Source organism: Hemicordylus capensis, chromosome 2 (genome assembly GCF_027244095.1).
Source record: "Hemicordylus capensis ecotype Gifberg chromosome 2, rHemCap1.1.pri, whole genome shotgun sequence".
Classification (NCBI taxonomy): domain Eukaryota; kingdom Metazoa; phylum Chordata; class Lepidosauria; order Squamata; family Cordylidae; genus Hemicordylus; species Hemicordylus capensis.
Genome location: NC_069658.1, coordinates 351763838 through 351781990, shown reverse-complemented (window position 1 = coordinate 351781990; position 18153 = coordinate 351763838). Strand labels below are relative to the sequence as shown.

The 18153-nt window shown below is 44.2% G+C and overlaps 1 long non-coding RNA gene across 1 annotated transcript in view; it reads right to left on the bottom strand.

Annotated features, from left to right (window-relative positions):
* Positions 1-8970: 8970 nt before the first annotated feature.
* The window catches only part of LOC128347147 (uncharacterized), a 33031-nt gene continuing 23848 nt past the window's right edge, over positions 8971-18153 (bottom strand). Inside the window, exon 3 of the long non-coding RNA XR_008317409.1 lies at positions 8971-9288. This is a non-coding gene — a long non-coding RNA (uncharacterized LOC128347147). The remainder of the gene's footprint in view (positions 9289-18153) is intronic.

Genomic DNA, 18153 nt, shown 5'->3' with positions numbered 1-18153 from the left:
TTATCCAAACCCCTCTTAAAGCCATCCAGGTTGTTGCCTGTCACCACATCTCATGGCAGAGAATCCCACAAGTTGATTATGTGTTGTATGAAAAAGTACTTCCGTTTGTTGGTCCTAAATTTCCTGGCAATCAATTTCTAGTGTTATGTGAGAGGGAGAAGAATTTATTGTAGCCTTGCCTCCTAAGAAAGGTGCTCTAAGCCCCTGATCATCTTCTTGGTTGCCCTCTTCTGCACAGGAAAGGGATAAGTAGCTTCCTGCTTGAAGCAAGCTTTGCTTCAGTTTCAAAGTCATGCTACGCTGAGTCTGTTCAATCTGGCTTGACTAAATTTTATGCTTCTATGACCTTTGGCTCCATTCCTGACCTCTGGTTTACACTTTGACCTTTGGCTTTCTTTAACCTGGCTTGACCCTGAACTCTGTTCTTGACCTCCAGCTTACCACTTGACTCCTGGCATATGATTTGTCTATCCAACGACTCTTCCTTTCCTTCCAACTACAGTACACTGCAAGACCTGATCACTGGCTTTGTCTCTGACTCTCACCATCTCTTGATTCTTGATTGCCCATTGGACTCTCCAAGGATGAAGGGTCCCCGTGCCACTTTGAGCAAGCTGCCTCCAGCTCAGTGCTGACACATTGATTCATGCTTGCATGTGCATTGCTTGACAACACACCATGCCCTCTTGTCAGATTGCAACTCACAGTTATAACTTGTGAAATTGCTTCAGCTGAAAAGCATTGGCTGATATCCCGCTCAACTTAGTTGTGATTAATTCCTACTGAAACCGACTAATTTTGAATAATGTAACTCCCATAGCTTTCAGGAGGACTGAGTCACAATTGTTTTTAATTGGCTCAGGGCTATTATGTTTGTAATGCAAAAAGATATGAACATTATGCCTAGGACAAGCGTCCTTAACCTAGGGTCCATGGACCCCTTGGGGGTCTATGGGATTGGTCCAGGTGACCCTTGGAAAATCATGGCTGCACTGAATTGAATTTTCTGCCTGGTGAATCAGAATAAAGTTACTGGATGACATGATCCACAGCTATTATGAAGATGGTGGTTGGTTTGGGGATACTGCTGTGAACTCCTATACAGCAAGAAGGTATGAAAGCTGTTTCACCACAGTTTCTCCCATTGTGCTGAATGGGGAAAACTGCAGGGATGCTGCTTTCCTGTACAGACATTGGCAGAAGCATCTTTGCTCTTTAGGAGTTCACATTCTCATTCCTGCACCTCCCTCTGTTTCTGTAAAGGCTGAGGATCGTTACAGCCCTTGCAGATAACAATCGTGAGCATTTATTATTTCAATAATGTTTACTGGAGCCTGGTGCAGTGGGGAAATAACTTGCCTAGCGAGCAAGAGGTTGCTGATTAAAATCCCCACTGGTAGGTTTCCCAGAATATGGGAACCATCTATATCGGGTACCAGCAATACAGGAAGGTGCTTAAAGGTATCATCTCACACTGTGTGGAAGGAGGCAATGGTAAACCCCTCCTGTATTCTATCTAAGGAAACCACATGGCTCTTCGGTGGTCCACAGGAGTCAACACCGATTTGAGGACACAACTTTACCTTTACTATTATGAAAATATATAAATGGGGTGGGGGGACATGGGTAATAGCTCAGGATCTGGGGGATCCATAGGTACAAAAAAGGACAAGAACCTCTGGTCTAGGATGTCTGATCACGCTGGTTCCAGGTATTTGTGGAGCTTTGGACAACAGGGTATCATTGGGCTTCCTCTTGTCCCTCCCCTGTGGCACTCACCCTTTCTTCTCTTTCCTCTTTAGCTCCCCCTCCCTCGACACTTTAAACTGAAACAAATCTTGGTCAACAAGACCCTTGTAATATCTAATAATGGATTATTGTAATAATAATAATGCACACTCTTTGGACTACCATAACTCTCGTGTAAAATCCAGTGGCAAATAAATGGCATATACTCCAATAGCCTTGTGGAGAAAAAAGAAAAATGCCAACATTTGAACTTCATTGGTTTCCCACTAGATTTGTTTATAAAAATGTGTGTTAGATATACAATGATGCAAAGAGAAACAAACCAAACTAATTTTTTTCTCAGGCAAGCAGGCAAGTAATTTGTTCAGTGTGCAGCTTAACAGATCTTCAATTAAGGACAAATGCACACATTAATCAGGAGTAGATCCATGGCCAAAGACACTGAGGGAGAACTTAATTTCTCCTAGGCTCAAAAGGGCCTCCCTTCATACCAGCTACCCCCTCAACAGCATCAACATGCTGCTCTCTGCTAGGGATCATAGCTCACTCCTGAGCTAAGTTCAGGTTAAGTCAGAGATCTGACACTTCTATGGGACTCTTCCAACCCTCCCTCACTGTTGCCCCCTCCTTCTCTTTCCCTGTTACTGGATGGGGGCAAGAGACAAGCTACATTGCTCCCTCAAGAGTGAAAATGAAGCACACACACGTATGCACACGCACATGGAGCTGGCTTCCACAGTTTGGGATTTAAAAGAGATTTTTAATCCACCCCCCCGAACATCCCTTCCAGTTCCTGTGAGTGGTACAGGGGCTTCTGGGACTGGTAGTTTATTTATTTTTTCCTGAGGCTGCAGTCATAGCTGCAACCTCAGAAAAATACTCCATTTCTAACTTCTACTCCCACACTTGCTAAACAGAAGAAACCTCTCCCCATATCTTTCTCTGCCCACCCACTCAAGCGATCTCTGATCACCAGCATCACTAGTATCCAGGAGAAAGTTTTGTAGTTGGCGCTAATGCATGAAGGGTCACCAGAAGAAAAAGACAATATATAAAACAGACTAGAGTTGGAGGGGGAAATCACCACTCTCCAAACAGCCTCTGCTTCTCACAATCAATTAACGTTACTTGGGTGCTAGCTCTACATCATTAAATTTCATCTTCCCCTTCCCCCTTTAACAGGGGAAGGAAAAATATTTCCACCTTCGAAGGGGAAAAGCTGCCAGCCCAAAAATTAGCATATATCTTTCAAAGGGGTAGAGTGCTCTCTCTCTCTCTCTCTCTCTCTCTCTCTCTCTCTCTCTCTCTCTCTCTCTCTCTCTCACACACACACACACACACAGAACACATAAGCCAGCCAAACTGTCCATGGAATAAACATCCCAGAACCATAAGGAGAGAGAAGGGGGGGGGAACCCCATTACTCTCAATCAACCTCATTTGCCTGCTGCAATAACACTTTGACTGTAACCTGCCTGCTTCCCCCAGGATTATGAAATCCATGGGTACTTCCAGACATGTTCTTTACAGCACCACAAATTCCTATACTAGTGTGCTTTTCTGCGCTAATTGTAGCGCTATCCAAAAAGCCAATAACCTTATGTACAAAAACAGAACAATCACAGTAAAAACTGTCGACACAATCACTGTGCAGCTGCACTGCTGTTTTCAACAAAGCCAGAAAAGATTTTGTTAATCTGTGTGATGACATAAACATGACAAAAGTACAGGCCGACAATGAATGAACGCTATGTGAACACCACCACCCCCCCAAAGGGCGAATGAACAAAGTGTGACATTCCTGGACTAAACACCCCATCTGGAAGTATTCCATGCCTCCTGATTGTGAAGAGTCCTTTAAATAAGGCATGCAGAGGTGGGGTCCTCTGATATACACAGGACATAAATCAGAAATTAAGTCTGAGGAGAAGCACCGAATGGATTTGGCTGCAGTGTGCAATGGTAGACCCCTTACTGTGTTACTTGCTTGATGAATCAAAGGAGAAAGAGGGAAATGTTCTCCAGATAGGCAGCAGGGGAGGCTAGAGAGAGGAAGACATCAGGCAGGCAGATAAGGAAGTTAGCAAACACACAGTGGCAGGCAGTGATGGCCTGCAAGCACACAGCATAATCAGCCACAAAGCTCTTCCTGCTGAGATGGGTCAAGGCTATCAATACACTGGGGTGGGCAGGCTAGCATTCATTAATGAAGGTTACAATCATGCTGGATGGTTCAGCTGCAGGGAACTTCTCAAGCACTGGACAACCAGCCAGCCAGTTCACCCCATTACAACAGCAGCCAGGGAGTGAGCATGTCCTTATCCGAGCTGATGGTGGCAGCAGCATCTTCCATCTAATTTAGCAGAGTCTCTCTCTCTCTCTCTCTCTCTCTCTCTCTCTCTCTCTCTCTCTCTCTCTCTCTCTCTCACACACACACACATACACAACAAACACAGCTACTAAGTTTCAATGGGGCCAGAATGTGCCAGCTTCTTGTGGAGGCAGGGCAAGCCATTGCCTGAAGGAGTTGTTGGCCCTGCTGTGGTGAATGGGTGAGTGAGTCTCTCAGCTGGAGAGCCACTTTGCTACTGCCACCACTGCCAAGATGTGAACACTAGGCAGGCAGACTTGAAATTTGGGCTATGGGCTCTCAGATGATTCTGGGCCCCTTGTCAGTGTATGAAGTGGTTGACCCCTGACATCAGGTCTGGTGTTTGATCTATGATTGGTTATTTCAAACGTTGCTGTGTTCATACAATCACAAGGATCCTAATTAAAAAATTAATCAGGATTCGTGAACCCGAAATGCCATGTTGAGGCCCATTTCCCCAGCGAAATGGGCCTCAAAATGGTGCCCAAATCGCCTGAATCAATTCGAGTTGAATAAATTCAAGTCAAATCAATTCAAGTTTGGGTGATCCTATTCTACCCTGAATCTAGCTTTTTGTTTTCAAGGTTAATTGATTTGGGGTAGAATAATCAAATCACTGCCGATTCAATCCGAAATGATTCATTGTCAAATCAAATTGCACATCCCTACTATCCCAATCAAACCACATCAGTTAACTTGTATTTAAGCAGGATAGGTAACCAGGATTGTGTCCTAGTTATCTATCCTGGTTAAATGCTGTTTAACTGGAGCAGTTTCACCAGGATAGCCGTAAGATTCTGTGTTCACACAAACAATTATGTGGGCTCACTAATCCTCATTAAATGTTTAACCAGGAAGCTTGTGACTGCATGAACACAACCTTTACCTGAAAGTCACGGTACAGTCATCAAGTGATGAGCATGTGTGAACTCATCCTAGAATGGCCAGAAATCAAGAATGGCTCATAGAAGTGTAGAAACATCTCCTGGAGTGAACCACAACACAGTTCTCATCTGTCATGCATTGCCTTTTCTCTAGTCCCATATTGAGCTTTGATGCTGATCCCTTCATGTTTATCTGAATGCCTTGGCCTCTGGTTCTTGACAGGCCTCTTCTTGACCCAGCCCCACACCCCATTGGACTGTACACCTGCCAGTCAGTCACAGCTCCAAGAATAAATAAGAGACATCTTCTGATGCTAATATACAGAAGTGCATCCTAACTGAGCTTCTGAAAACATTGATCCTTTTTTCCTCTGAAACTCTAACCTTCTCCTTATCATGCCAGTTTATTTGCAGACCACATCTACAATCATTAGCAAACTTAACAAAGGGGCCCAGTGATTTTGCAACTACAAGTATACTTAACGTTTTATCCTAGCTCTTTTTCATCCTGTCCCTTCTAACAAGTCATTAAATTTATTAAGTGGCACCTTCAGCAGACTTTTTTCACTTCTAAAAACGACCAGATCATCAGGATAGAACATATATCTAGGTTTCGTCCCTCTTTCCTTATCTCTCCTGACAAACCATTCTCCTTCACAGTTTTATCTCTATAATTGATGAACTGCATATGACATAATTTACAATCCTGTCAAGCAACCTACAAAACTGCACACCAGTCCATTCAGCACTGTACGCTAAGCTTAGCTTGCTCCAACTCCCATTCCATTCCTATCAGCAATATTCTTCTCCTATGCAAGCCAAACAAAATCATTTTGAGGCATACATTTCAAAAGAGAAAAATAAAATTAAGTTTCTGTGCCATTCCTCCATTCCTCCATTAATAATCCAAGTCTAGTATGACAAATACATGAGCTGGTTTCTCCCCCCACATAACACATCAATTCATATGGTTTTATGTAAATGTCTAGACTAGAGATGGGGCAGCTGGTTAAAGACTAGAAGATGCAGACTAGGAAGAACTGTACATCTAGAAGAAATCTTTTTCCAGCCTCTTAGCATAAAAACAACTATGATTCCAAAAACTAATGTAGTAAAAAAAAAAAAAAAATCACAACTGCACAATCACAGGATAGAAGCAGATGGACATAGTTATTCTCTGTGGTACCTCATAAAGTTAGAAAATAAGTAAATACATTGTGCACATCCCAGACTTCAGGGCAGAGTGAAAATGTTAAAGTGATCATGAGCTCTTCTAGATGGCCATTTATCTCACTTCCCCCCGCCCCCAGCTCTCACAATGCCTGGCTCTCGCACAGGATCCAGATGCTGTGTGTGGCTTTCTGAAGAATCCCGGCCTCCCTCCTTGTGACTTTTGGCTCTATAGTCAGACACTGAGCACCTCCTTAGCATTATTTTTACAGTGTTGCGAGCCAGTCAGCACTCTGCCTCTTTTCATGACTGCTTTAAAGATGGGAACTTAAGCGCTGGCAGGCAGGTGGGGCTGTAAAAACAGCATTACAGCAGTGCTCAGCATCTGACCACAGAGCCAGAAGGGGGAGAACAGGATTCTTCAGAAGGCCACAAACAGCATCTAGAACCTGTATGAGAGCCAGGCAGGAAGTATTGTGGTTGCTGATAAAAGAGGAGATTTTAAAAGCCACCAAGAAAAGCCCAGTACTTCTTGCTAAAGCAGAACTGAATGGAGAAGCAGGCCATTTTTTTCAGGGTAGAGGGAGCAATGGGGGCAATTATTATACCAGACCTCACACATGGAAGAGATTCCATCAATCCCATCAAAACAAAATATGTTTCAATGTTTGAAATGATCAGGACCTTTTCCTTCAAGACAGTGACACTGGTGACTGGTCAGTCAAAATGTAACCCCAGAATTACAAGAAATTGCAAGACTTTTATTTGCCTCCATGTTCCATTTACTGAGCCAATTGAGAGATTTTCATCCTCCTATTTGACCAGCACATGTAGTGTCCACAAAGTCCTTTCCTTTTCTCTGCCACACCACCAGGCAGACCAACAGCCTGGCTGAGACCTGGAGGGTGTATTAATGGAACCATCACTCTAGCAAATAACAGTAAAGAATACTTGGCTCAGCTCAAGTTCTTCATAAGTGGTGTAGCCCATTTTTTTCACCTTCAAAATCCCACTAACTTGATGTTCAATGGGATAATGGGACATATATCACCAAACTCCACAATGGAGTGATATTGTCCTTATGCCTGACATGTTAGAAACACAAATTGTGGTTGGTGGCTAATGCATCACCGTTTAGATGTCAGATTTTGGAAGCAGAATCAGCTATCCCAATTCTTTCACATTGGAAAGTAATTGGTGACCTCTTCTTCCCCTGCCACCTTTGTTGTGAAGAGTAAAGTGGCCAGGCAGAACAGTCAAAGAGATAACAATATTATAAGAATTATTTGTCAGCAGAATGCTGATGTGAGGGAGCTGTTGGGGCTGCTGTGCAATGTGAAAGGCAGCCCCAATGGTGGTAGCACAAGAATTTGTTCATGCAGTTGTGCAGTGCTACCTCCACTGGTCCTGCCTCCCTTGCCAGTGCTGCCCTTCCCCATCTCCCAGCTGCCTTACCTTCTGGACACACCAGAATTTTAAATTACGAGTCAGTGGCAGAGGCTAGGGGTGTGCACAAAACCAGCTGGCCCTTTTCGGTTCACGTCCGAACAGGATTGGGCCAGTTCGGTTTTGCCCCTCATCAGCCCCCCCCCCAGTTCGGTTTGAGTCAGAGGGGGTTCGCGAGTCAAATTTTTTAAAAATTAGTACCTACTCCCTCTGGGGAGCTTCTCTGAGGCCACCATTTGTGTGGCAATGCAGAATGGGGAGCAGGGAGGAATGCTGCAGACCCACACACTCACTTTTGGAGAGAGTGCCAACTGAGGAAGAGCAGCAGGTCGGGGCTAGCAGGTAAGCAGCACCTTCCTTGCCTCTTAAAGTTACCCCCCACCCTACCGAGAGTGCACAGAACCAGTTCTGTGCACATCCCTAGTTGGCAGGGGACATATAGCTCTGAAGGTTGGGCGGCACTCATGGACATATTTTTGGATGGCACAGAGGGCTTCTTAGGAAAGGGGAGGTTGTCAAAAATTGCATCTTCCCTAGTGCACCAGTGCAGTTAGTCTAGAAGAGCTCTTCTTCTGCTCTTCTGGCTGAACTAGTGGTCACAGCCCACATGTTGACAATGTGTAACCCCTTCTGTATTGCTTTGCATGTCAACCACTTTGTGGAAAGAGGACTTCCATTGTATGGTCACAACCACAGTCTGGAGTCATGCTATGATGTAAATTATTTTGATTGCTGGAACTTCTTGTGCAGTTGGATCCTTTTCTTGAGAAGCACCTGAGAGATCAGGGAACTAAAAGGGAAGAGACAAATTTCATACATTTCCTCAAAGATCTGTGATGAACTGATTGAGCAAATGTGAAAGGAAGTTTATATGAAATAAATCAAGAGATATGAAGCAAAATATTTTTCTCTTATTGACTCTGCATCAGATATCTCTCATGCAGGTCAGCTTTATGCACTATTTTCAGTATGGCCTGAATGGAGAAGTGAAGGACCAATATTTGTGGTTCATAGCAAATTAATTGATAGCCAAACAATGGAGGAAAATTATGTGAAACTGCAAACAACATTAAAGCATGACATTGATATAATGAGTTGCAGACATACCATAATGCAAAGAATATGATTGATCAATAACAGGTCCTGCAAGCATGTATAAAAAGCATTTACAACAAGCTTGTGTTTCTGCTTTGTGCTCTGCATTCCCTGAACAAGAAATCAGCCAGAACAACTTCAGTTTATGAAATGAAGTTGTTGCAGTTGCTTGAAGCTTTTTATTTACTATACTTCCTATTCAACACCCACTCACAAATGGAAAATACTTTAAATAAACATTGGTCACTGGTAAAATAATGCACATTACAGATTATCTTCAAAAACCTGTCACAAACAAGATGGTCCTGCAGAGAAGATGTCACATAAACTCTTGCCCTCTAATATGACTGTATTTTAGAAACCTTGATAAACGTTTTGAATGACTGCAAAGAGAAGGTAGTGGTTAAATTAGAAGCAAGCTCTTTAGTTAAAAATAATGCAGAAGACATGACAGTACTCTGGCATAAAGTCCTTCATAAATTTGATTGTGTCAAAATTCTTCAAAAACTAGGCCTTGATGTTGTTTCCAGGTGGGGGAGATTTCTTCTCTAATCACCTTTGTTCATGACAACTCTGATAAAAGTGAAGAAGAGGCAAAGAATATGAATCCTCATGTGGAAATCACATATTTTGATGAAATATCAGCAGCACAGAGACACAAATCAATTTTTCTAGATGGAAAAAGTGACTGCAACCTAAGTGGAAGAGATAAGTTCAAGGTGGAAATGCACAAAATCCTTTTGGAACTGAAGAAGCACTCCTGAATCCACAGAAATTGTGGATTTATTTGGTTTCCTGGCAAGTAAATACTGGGCTTTGAAAAAGGATGCAGAAGCTTTAGTAAATCTTGGGTAAAGAGCATTTGGTTATAAGATCTTTAGCTTTTTATGTCCTCTGTCATTCACTTTTAAAATAAAACAGATGGATGTGATGGATCTAAGACAGCACATCATATTTTGAAGACAATTTACCATAAGAAATTGGTTAAAGCTTTTCCAAATGTTACTGAAGTTTCTTGCTTGTTTCTAACTGTGCATTTCAAATTGAAGAAGGAGCTTTCTGCAAGCTATCTGTGATCTGGTTCAGATGTCCTCCAGCCCCCAGCAAATGCATTAAGGATGGATGTGCTTGCTTTTTACCCTTTCCTAAAGGAGTATGTTTCTGTAATTGTGTGAGGAGCAGTTCATTTCATCCCCCGCTCTACTTGCAGTAGAAATACTAGTTTAAACTAGTATTTGGAGCATGTGTAGTGTGGCCATTTGGACAAACAGAACCCCAACATACATGATAAAGGAGGCTATGAGGGTGGCAGAATGTCTACAGATGAAACTGTAGTTGCTACAGAATGTAGCAGCCAGGTGGGTCTCTGGAGTATCTCGAAAAGAACATATTACTCCTGGATTAAAAAAACTACACTGGCTACCAATAGGTTTCCAGGCAAAATACAAGACATTGGTCATAACCTATAAAGCCCTAAACAGCTTAGGCCCAGCATATTTAAGAAAATGTCTTCTTCACTATGAGCCCCATCGCCCAATAAGATCATCTGGAGAGGTTCATCTGCAATTGCCACCGGTTCGTCTGGTGGCTACACAGGGACAGGCCTTTTCTGTTGCTGCCCTGAGACTCTGGAATATGCTCCCTGCTGAAATAAGAACCTCCCTATTTCTGGTCTTGTGGTTGCAAGCATGACTTGTCCCCTTAGCTAAGCAGGGTCCACTCTGGTTGCATATGAATGGGACACTTGATGTCCGACTGTAAGATATTCCCCTTAGGGGATGGGGCCTCTCTGGGAAGAGCATCAGAAGGCTTCAAGTTCCCTCCCTGGCTTCTCCAAGATAGGGCTGAAAGAGATTCCTGCCTGCAACCTTGGAGAAGTCGCTGCCAGTCTGGGTAGACAATACTGAGCTAGATGGACCATCTGACTCAGTATATGGCAGCTTCCTATGTTCCTAAAAGTCTCTAAAGAAGGGGAAGGTAACAGGGGGAGCAGGGCCATTCCATCTGCCTTGCTGGGACTCACCATCTAGCCCCTCTGCCTCCTGTGGACATTCCAGCACAGACGGAGTGCAGCCTGCTTGTCGGCTGCCAAGTTCCTGCTGGCTGGTTGCCAGCCTCCCAGACTGCTGAGTCATTCCACCTGCTGCCTGTCCTGGGAGCTGCTTGTGAGAGGTGTGGCCTTGGAGGCTTGCAAGCTTAAAAGCAAGGAGGCTCACCAAAGGCGTAGCCATTGGCATGGCCGTTGGGCTGCCAAAGGGGGCCAGCCTTTGGGGCTGGGCCTTCGGGGGTGGGACTGAGGGCTGGGGGGTTGAGTTGGGCCAGGCCTTTTGCAGACATGTGTTTGGGCTCTCTTGAGTGGGATGGTGCTGGCAGTGTGCCTGGTAGTTTGGGGGCAGCTATTACTGTAGTGGTGGGGAATAGAAGAATTGGCGCTGGCAGAGCAACTGGCCGTTGCAGGGGAAAGGAAATCAGTAACTTAGTAACTGTTTCCACTTCCAACTGCTCTGTCAACTCTTCGGCCATGGGGAGCAGCTCCAACGACCCACAGAATCTGGCCTTGCTCCTCTGCAATGCCAGGTCAGTTCAGAATAAGACCAAAATTGTCCACGATTTGATCGTGGATGAGGGAGCTGACCTGGCATGTATAACTGAGACCTGGTTGGGGGAGGCGAGTGGTCCAGTGTGGGCTCAGCTTCTCCCACCAGGTTACTCTGTCATGGAGCACGCTAGGAGAAGTGGGCAGGGGTGGTGGTGGAGTGGCTGTGGTCCATAAGAATACCATTTCTCTTATCAGGGCCCCTGTGAGACAGCTGACTTATATTGAGTGCATATTTTTGAGGCTGGGAACTAGGGATTCTAGGAACTAGGGAACTAGGCTAGGAACTAGGGATTGGGGATTCTGTTGGTGTACCGTCCACCCCGCTGCCCAACTGACTCCCTAACTGAGCTGACGGAGCTGGTCGCGGAGCTGGTGTTGGAGTCTCCTAGACTTTTGGTGCTGGAGGACTTCAATATCCACTTTGGGGCTGGCTTGTCTGGTGCGGCTCATGAGTTCATAGAGGCCATGACAACTATGGGCCTATCCCAATTAGTTTCTGAACCAACTCATGTTGCCGGCCATGCACTCGATATGGTCTTTTGTTCGGATCAGGGGGGTGTTCTGTGGGTGGGGGATCCAGTGGTTTCCCCATTGTCATGGACAGACCACTACCTGGTTAAGGTTGGTCTCACAGCTGCAATCCACCCCTGCAGCAGTGGTGGACCTATTAGGATGGTCCGTCCAAAAAGGCTGCTGGACCCAGTGGGATTTCAAAAGGCCTTGGAGGATTTTGACGTTGGTGTGGCCGGTGATTCTGTCGATGCCCTGGTGGGAACCTGGAACAGGGAACTCAACAGGGCAGTAGACATGATTGCTCCTAAGCGTCCCTTCCGACCTGCTACAAAAATGGCCCCTTGGTATACTGAGGAGCTGAAGTGACTAGAGGCAACTAGAGCGCATGTGGAGGAGAACTTGGTTCGAATCTGACAGGATTCAGCATGTGACCCATTTGAAGGCTTATGTGGTGGCAGTGTGCGCAGCGAAAAAGAGATTCTGGTCTGCACACATTGCGGCTGCAGGTTCACGACTGGCAGAGCTCTCCCGGGTTGTGAGGAGTTTGGTTTCTGCTCCTTCTATTTTCAATCAGTCCCCGGAGTTGCTCTGCTGTGATGCCTTTAATGGGTTCTTTGCAAATAAGATCTCCTGTATTTGGGCCGACTTGGACTCCACTATTTCTGCAAGGTCTATGGAGGAGGTGTCCAGCGATCCCTCTTGCAGTATTAGATTGGATCAATTTCAATCTGTGACTCCTGAGGATGTGGACAAGCTGCTTGGGGCGGTGCAGCCTACCACCTGCTCTCTGGATCCTTGCCCAACTTGGCTGCTTCTATCTAGCAGGGAGATTGTTGGAGGTGGCCTAGTTAACATCATAAATGCATCACTGAGGGAGGGTAGGGTGCCCCCCATCTGAAGGAGGCAATGGTTAGACCGCTTTTAAAGAAGCCTTGCCTGGACCCCTTAGCAATGGATAATTATAGGCCAATCTCCAATCTCCCATGGTTGGGCAAGGTAACTGAGAGGGTGGTGGCCTTTCAGCTCCAGGCGGTCTTGGAGGAACGGATTATCTAGACCCATTTCAAACTGATTTTCAGGTGGGCTATGGGGTGGAGACTGCCTTGGTCATCCTGATGGATGATCTCCAATTGGGAACTGACAGAGGAAGTGTCACTCTGTTGGTCCTTTTGGATCTCTCGGCGGCTTTCGATACTATCGACCATAGTATCCTTCTGGAACGTCTGAGGGGTTTGGGGGTGGGAGGCACTGTTTTACAGTGGTTCCGCTCCTACCTCTCAGATAGATTCCAGATGGTGTCGATTGGAGACTGTTGCTCTTCAGAATCTGAGCTTAGGTATAGTGTCCCTCAAGGCTCCATACTTCCTCCAGTGCTTTTTAACATCTACATGAAACCGCTGGGAGAGATCATCAGGGGATTTGGAGCTGGATGTTACTAGTATGCTGATGACACCCAGATCTACTTCTCATGTCAACTTCTTCAGGAGCTGGCATATCCTCCCTAAATGCCTGCCTGGAAGCAGTAATGGGCTGGATGAGGGAGAATAAACTGAAGCTGAATCCAGAAAAGACAGAGATACTTATTGTGCGGGGTCAGAACTCTAGAGACGATTTTGATCTGGCTGTTCTAGATGGGGTCACACTTCCCCAAAAGGAACAGGTTCGCAGTCTGGGAGTACTTCTGGATTCACACCTCTCCCTGGTTTCTCAGGTTGAGGCAGTGGCCAGGGGTGCTTTCTATCAGCTCCGGCTGATAACGCCAGCTACACCCGTTTCTTGAGATCAACGACCTCAAAACAGTGGTACATCTGTTGGTAACCTCCAGACTTGACTTCTGTAATGCACTCTACGTGGGGCTGCCTTTGTATGTAGTCCGGAAACTTCAGTTGGTTCAGAACGCGGCAGCCAGGTTGGTCTCTGGGTCATCTCAGAGAGACCATGTTACTCCTTTACTGATGGAGTTACACTGGCTGCCAATCGGTTTCCGGACAAAATACAAAGTGCTAGTTATAACTTACAAAGCCCTAAACGGCTTAGGCCTTGGGTATTTAAGAGAGCATCTTCTTCATTACAAGCCGCACCGCCCATTGAGATCATCTGAGGAGGTCCGTCTCCAGTTACTGCCAACTCATTTGGTGGCTACACAGAGACGGGCCTTCTCAGTCGCTGCCTTGAGATTGTGGAATGCGCTCCCTGCTGAGATATGATCCTCCCCATCTCTGGCAATTTTCAAAGAACACCTGAAAACCCATCTTTTCGCCCAAGCTTTCTCAGCTTCCTAATATTTTTGGGTTTTAATCTCTGATTTATTTTAATTGTTAAATTGTTTTAAAGTTTTTGTATATGTTTTTAACTGGTTTTATGTTATTGTAAACCAGAGATAAAAGTTTGGGGTGTTCTACAAACTTGATGATGATGATGATGATGATGATGATGATGATGATGATGAATGAACAACCAGGCCTTTGCACATGAGCAGTGGCCATTTGCATAGTCAGCATAGTGTGTTGCTGACCATGCAAATTACTGCCATGCATGCGCAGAGGCCTGATGGATACAGTAGAAGGGGCAGCCACTGTGTGGGATGCTGGGTGAGGCACTGCTGCTACCAGCAACTTTCAGGTGCCCGCAGCATTGATGGTAATGTCTTTTAATTGTAACGTTCGCTGCCACCCCCAGTGCTGCCCTCACACACCACCTCTGCTGGCAAGGTGTCATTCGAAGTATCCCCTGGTTGTATTAATTGAAATGTCAATATAGATGGTTACAAAAAGTGTTCATGCATACCTATGTTAGTTTTCCAAGTGAGAAAAAATGGCATTGCCATAGGATACAATGAGAAGAAAGGGGAGCCTCTAATGAACATTCTGTTCTCATATCTCTCAGAATCTTAAAAAGGGTTTGGGGGGAACTATGAAACAGCAGCAGCCCTGCTATTAGGTATGACTGGGAGCAGTTCTCTAGCTATTCACATATGTTTGGGAGGATTCTGCCCCCCCGGCCCCGCCCCCTGGCATTCCAGTGGTATATGGTAGGATTTGCCTTCCTCTGCAAAATTCAAAAAGAATCTAAGTAAATCTCTCCACAATGCCAACATGGTTTCTTTCCCTTAGGTCCTAATTTGGCTTTTGGCATGTATTTCAGAATGCTGTGAACATTCACCTTGAGTTTCAGATTATGATCTCAAGATACTTCATTTTTGCCCACCTAAGGCATAAGGAGCAACCCTTGACCTGATTTATAATGAGCACTTGAAGGTTTCATACACTTTCAATCTCATTCATATCATTTATATTAAGATTATTTTTCTGCCATGGTGGGCATTATCTTAGGATGCAGAGACCAATATTCTTTTAATTATTGCATATATTGTAGCTTGGCATAGATTTTCAGTGGGACACTGCCATGACCAGCAGGCATGAAGTGCAATTGCTTCATCTGTAAATGCATTGAAAATCTACCCTGCCACTTCTGTAAGCTTTAAAAGACAAAGGCATGTTAGTTTGTGCTAAAAGGGCTCTTGTTTCATAGGGGATGCTGTGGCTGAATTGGAACTAAAGTCAGAGGGAAGGCCACGTCCTATATGTATTTTTTCAAATTGCATCAAGATTTTTTTAAAAAAAACTGTATTTTGAGGTACTTTACATGTTTATCTTCCCCCTACCTTTTCCCTAATATCCAGTGCTACAATTCATAGGAAGGAAGGAAGGAAGGAAGGAAGGAGATGTAATGGATTTTTATATTTGTACTTCCTGTGCCTATTGCTTTGAAGTCAGCAGATATATGGAAACTGCTAAAAAGGCAAAAAATAATTACATTGGGATTATATATTGAAAATGTACTCCTCATGAATAAAGCCATGTGAAAACCACCTCAAGGTATTTTGGTATGAGATGGTGGAGTATAAATATTTGTAATAAATAAATTGGATCTTGCCTATAATGTTAATAGGAATGATGTGCTAAATGTTTGAATATGCATGCCACTTTTCCAGCTATTGAATCCAACCACAGACACGGCTTCCAAACATAACTGGTCCTCCAGTATGCAAAATGACAGTCAAATCTATGAGTCTGAACTCAAGGGATAGAGATTAACTCAAGGATCAAGTCACTCACAACCTGTAAGTGAGTAGGATGTCCTCTGATCATTACATATGCATACACATACCCAGCATGAACACAGTGCTTGCTAGAAGCAACTGTCTGTGCAGGTGAAGGATAACTGACCTGCAAAGCCTGGACTCTGTTTAGGCACAGGCCCAATGGAGGAATGATCATAGAGAATTATCTCTGGTAGGGTTCTTCAGGAATCAGCACCAGACTACAGGTGGTTACTAAAGGCAATCCTGGAGATCTGAAGGGCTCAGGATTGTGAAAAATCTTGGAAAAAACATTGCCAGGAATGGCTTCAGTCAGAGTTGGCAGCCCTACAATCTGGGAAGTTCCCAGTTGAAGTCAGCAATATGTTAAGTTCTTTGATTCAGGTTCATGGTCTTAGCTCAGCTTCTGAGGTGAACAGGAAGCAGCAGTGAAGCACCAATTATTTGAAAAAAGGGGAGCCCAGACCTGGCATCAGTAGCTGCCCAAGGGAGCCACAGGGTGGCAAGGGGATAGCCTTGTAAGTCTTTTACAGCACATATAAAAACAGCGCCTTATGGCACCTCAAAGACTAATGGAATTGTAGTGGCAAAAGCTTTTGTGGGTTAAAGCTTTTGTGGGTTAAATTCATCATATGCATAAAGTGTTATCCTTAGGGCTAAACGTGACATGACATTAATCACGTGGTTTAGCCTGGTATGGCTGTATGAATGGAAATAGGAGGCGTGGGGAGAACGATCTAGAACCACAGCATGTGGGGAAGGGGCTTTTGCTCCTAGAGCAAATAACAGCTCAGGAACTATGGATCCAGATTGGGACCAGATCAGAGGCAAGGGGTTAAAGTCAACTCCCGCCCTCCCCATTGTTTTGATCCATATCAGGTTTCACCCCCCATAGGCTTCTACATACATTAAAAAACAACACACACACAAGATCAAACAACCTGATTAATGTCACATCTAGTTTGACACTCAGTTGGCATGTATAAGTACAAAGTGGGTGGTGGAAATTATAGTCAAAACAATATGTAATATAAGAGGTACAGCATGTGATCTTTCTATGTTCAAAGCATAATGACTAGTCATAACACTTGATGCTAGTACAATAATCTTCCCTATTTTGATATGCTAATTTAACATCCCTGGTTGGGGAGAAAAGCCTGGGCTGGATTGAATCCTAAACAAATAAAATCAAACTTCCTGATATTCTAGTTCAGCAGTTTCAGAAAATACTGAAGATCTGGGATTAAAAAAACCCAAATAAATGCATTATGGGATTACGAGTGACACAACAAATGAAACAATACAAATGAGATTAAACAGTTTAATAACTGATGCTGTTTCTGCATGTATAATATTAAGGAAAGGGGAACTAGAAGGTGCAAAGACTTGCATACAGTATGAGGGACAGAGACAAGGATAAGCTTTAAAAGATTAAAGCCAATTAGTAAGCTAATAAGAAAAGAGTCCCTAAAAACTATTATAAGATTAGACTGTTACTACGGACAGTCAGTAAGAAATAGAAGCTGTTTGAGAGCCTATAAAACAACTGAATACAAATAAGGTTGCAATAAAGTTACAGAGCAGTCAAGGAGGAATTTTGAGAACGTTTGGCTGGCTTAGGTGCCATTGAAAGAAAATGGATTTAAGCACTGCACTGTGAGCTTGCTTCTTTATTGATGTGTTATTTTAAAATTTGTGTCCTGCTTTTCTTCCAAGCTTAAAGTGCCAACACTAATAATAAAAAAAGTTTCAGTATAGCTACAACACCCAAGATCCCTATGTGCAGCTGGAATGGTTCAGCAAAAGAAAAAAAATCCAATCACCCAGCATACATATGAAAATGTGATGCTGCCCTTAGACAAAGAACATGTAGCTTAACACAGTGAAACATGGCTATGCAGGGTCTTGAGAATGCAGCAGGAGTTGTCTGGACAAATACCAGGGGCGTAACTATAATAGGGCAAGGGGAGACAGTTGTCTGGTGGCCCACTGCCTTGGGGCCCCCCAGAGGCAAGTCACATGACTGGCTCCCCCAGCTGTGCACCCACTATGGCTTCCTTCAGTTATATTCATCCTCTGAAACTGATGTGAGTGTTAAGACCTGGAGCTACCAGAACAGCATGTCTTTCTCTAGTACCATTACATGACTTGCATTGTCCACAATTTACAAAACCTTTAAAAAATAATTTAGAATGATGTTCTATTGTGGCACATAGGTTCTATC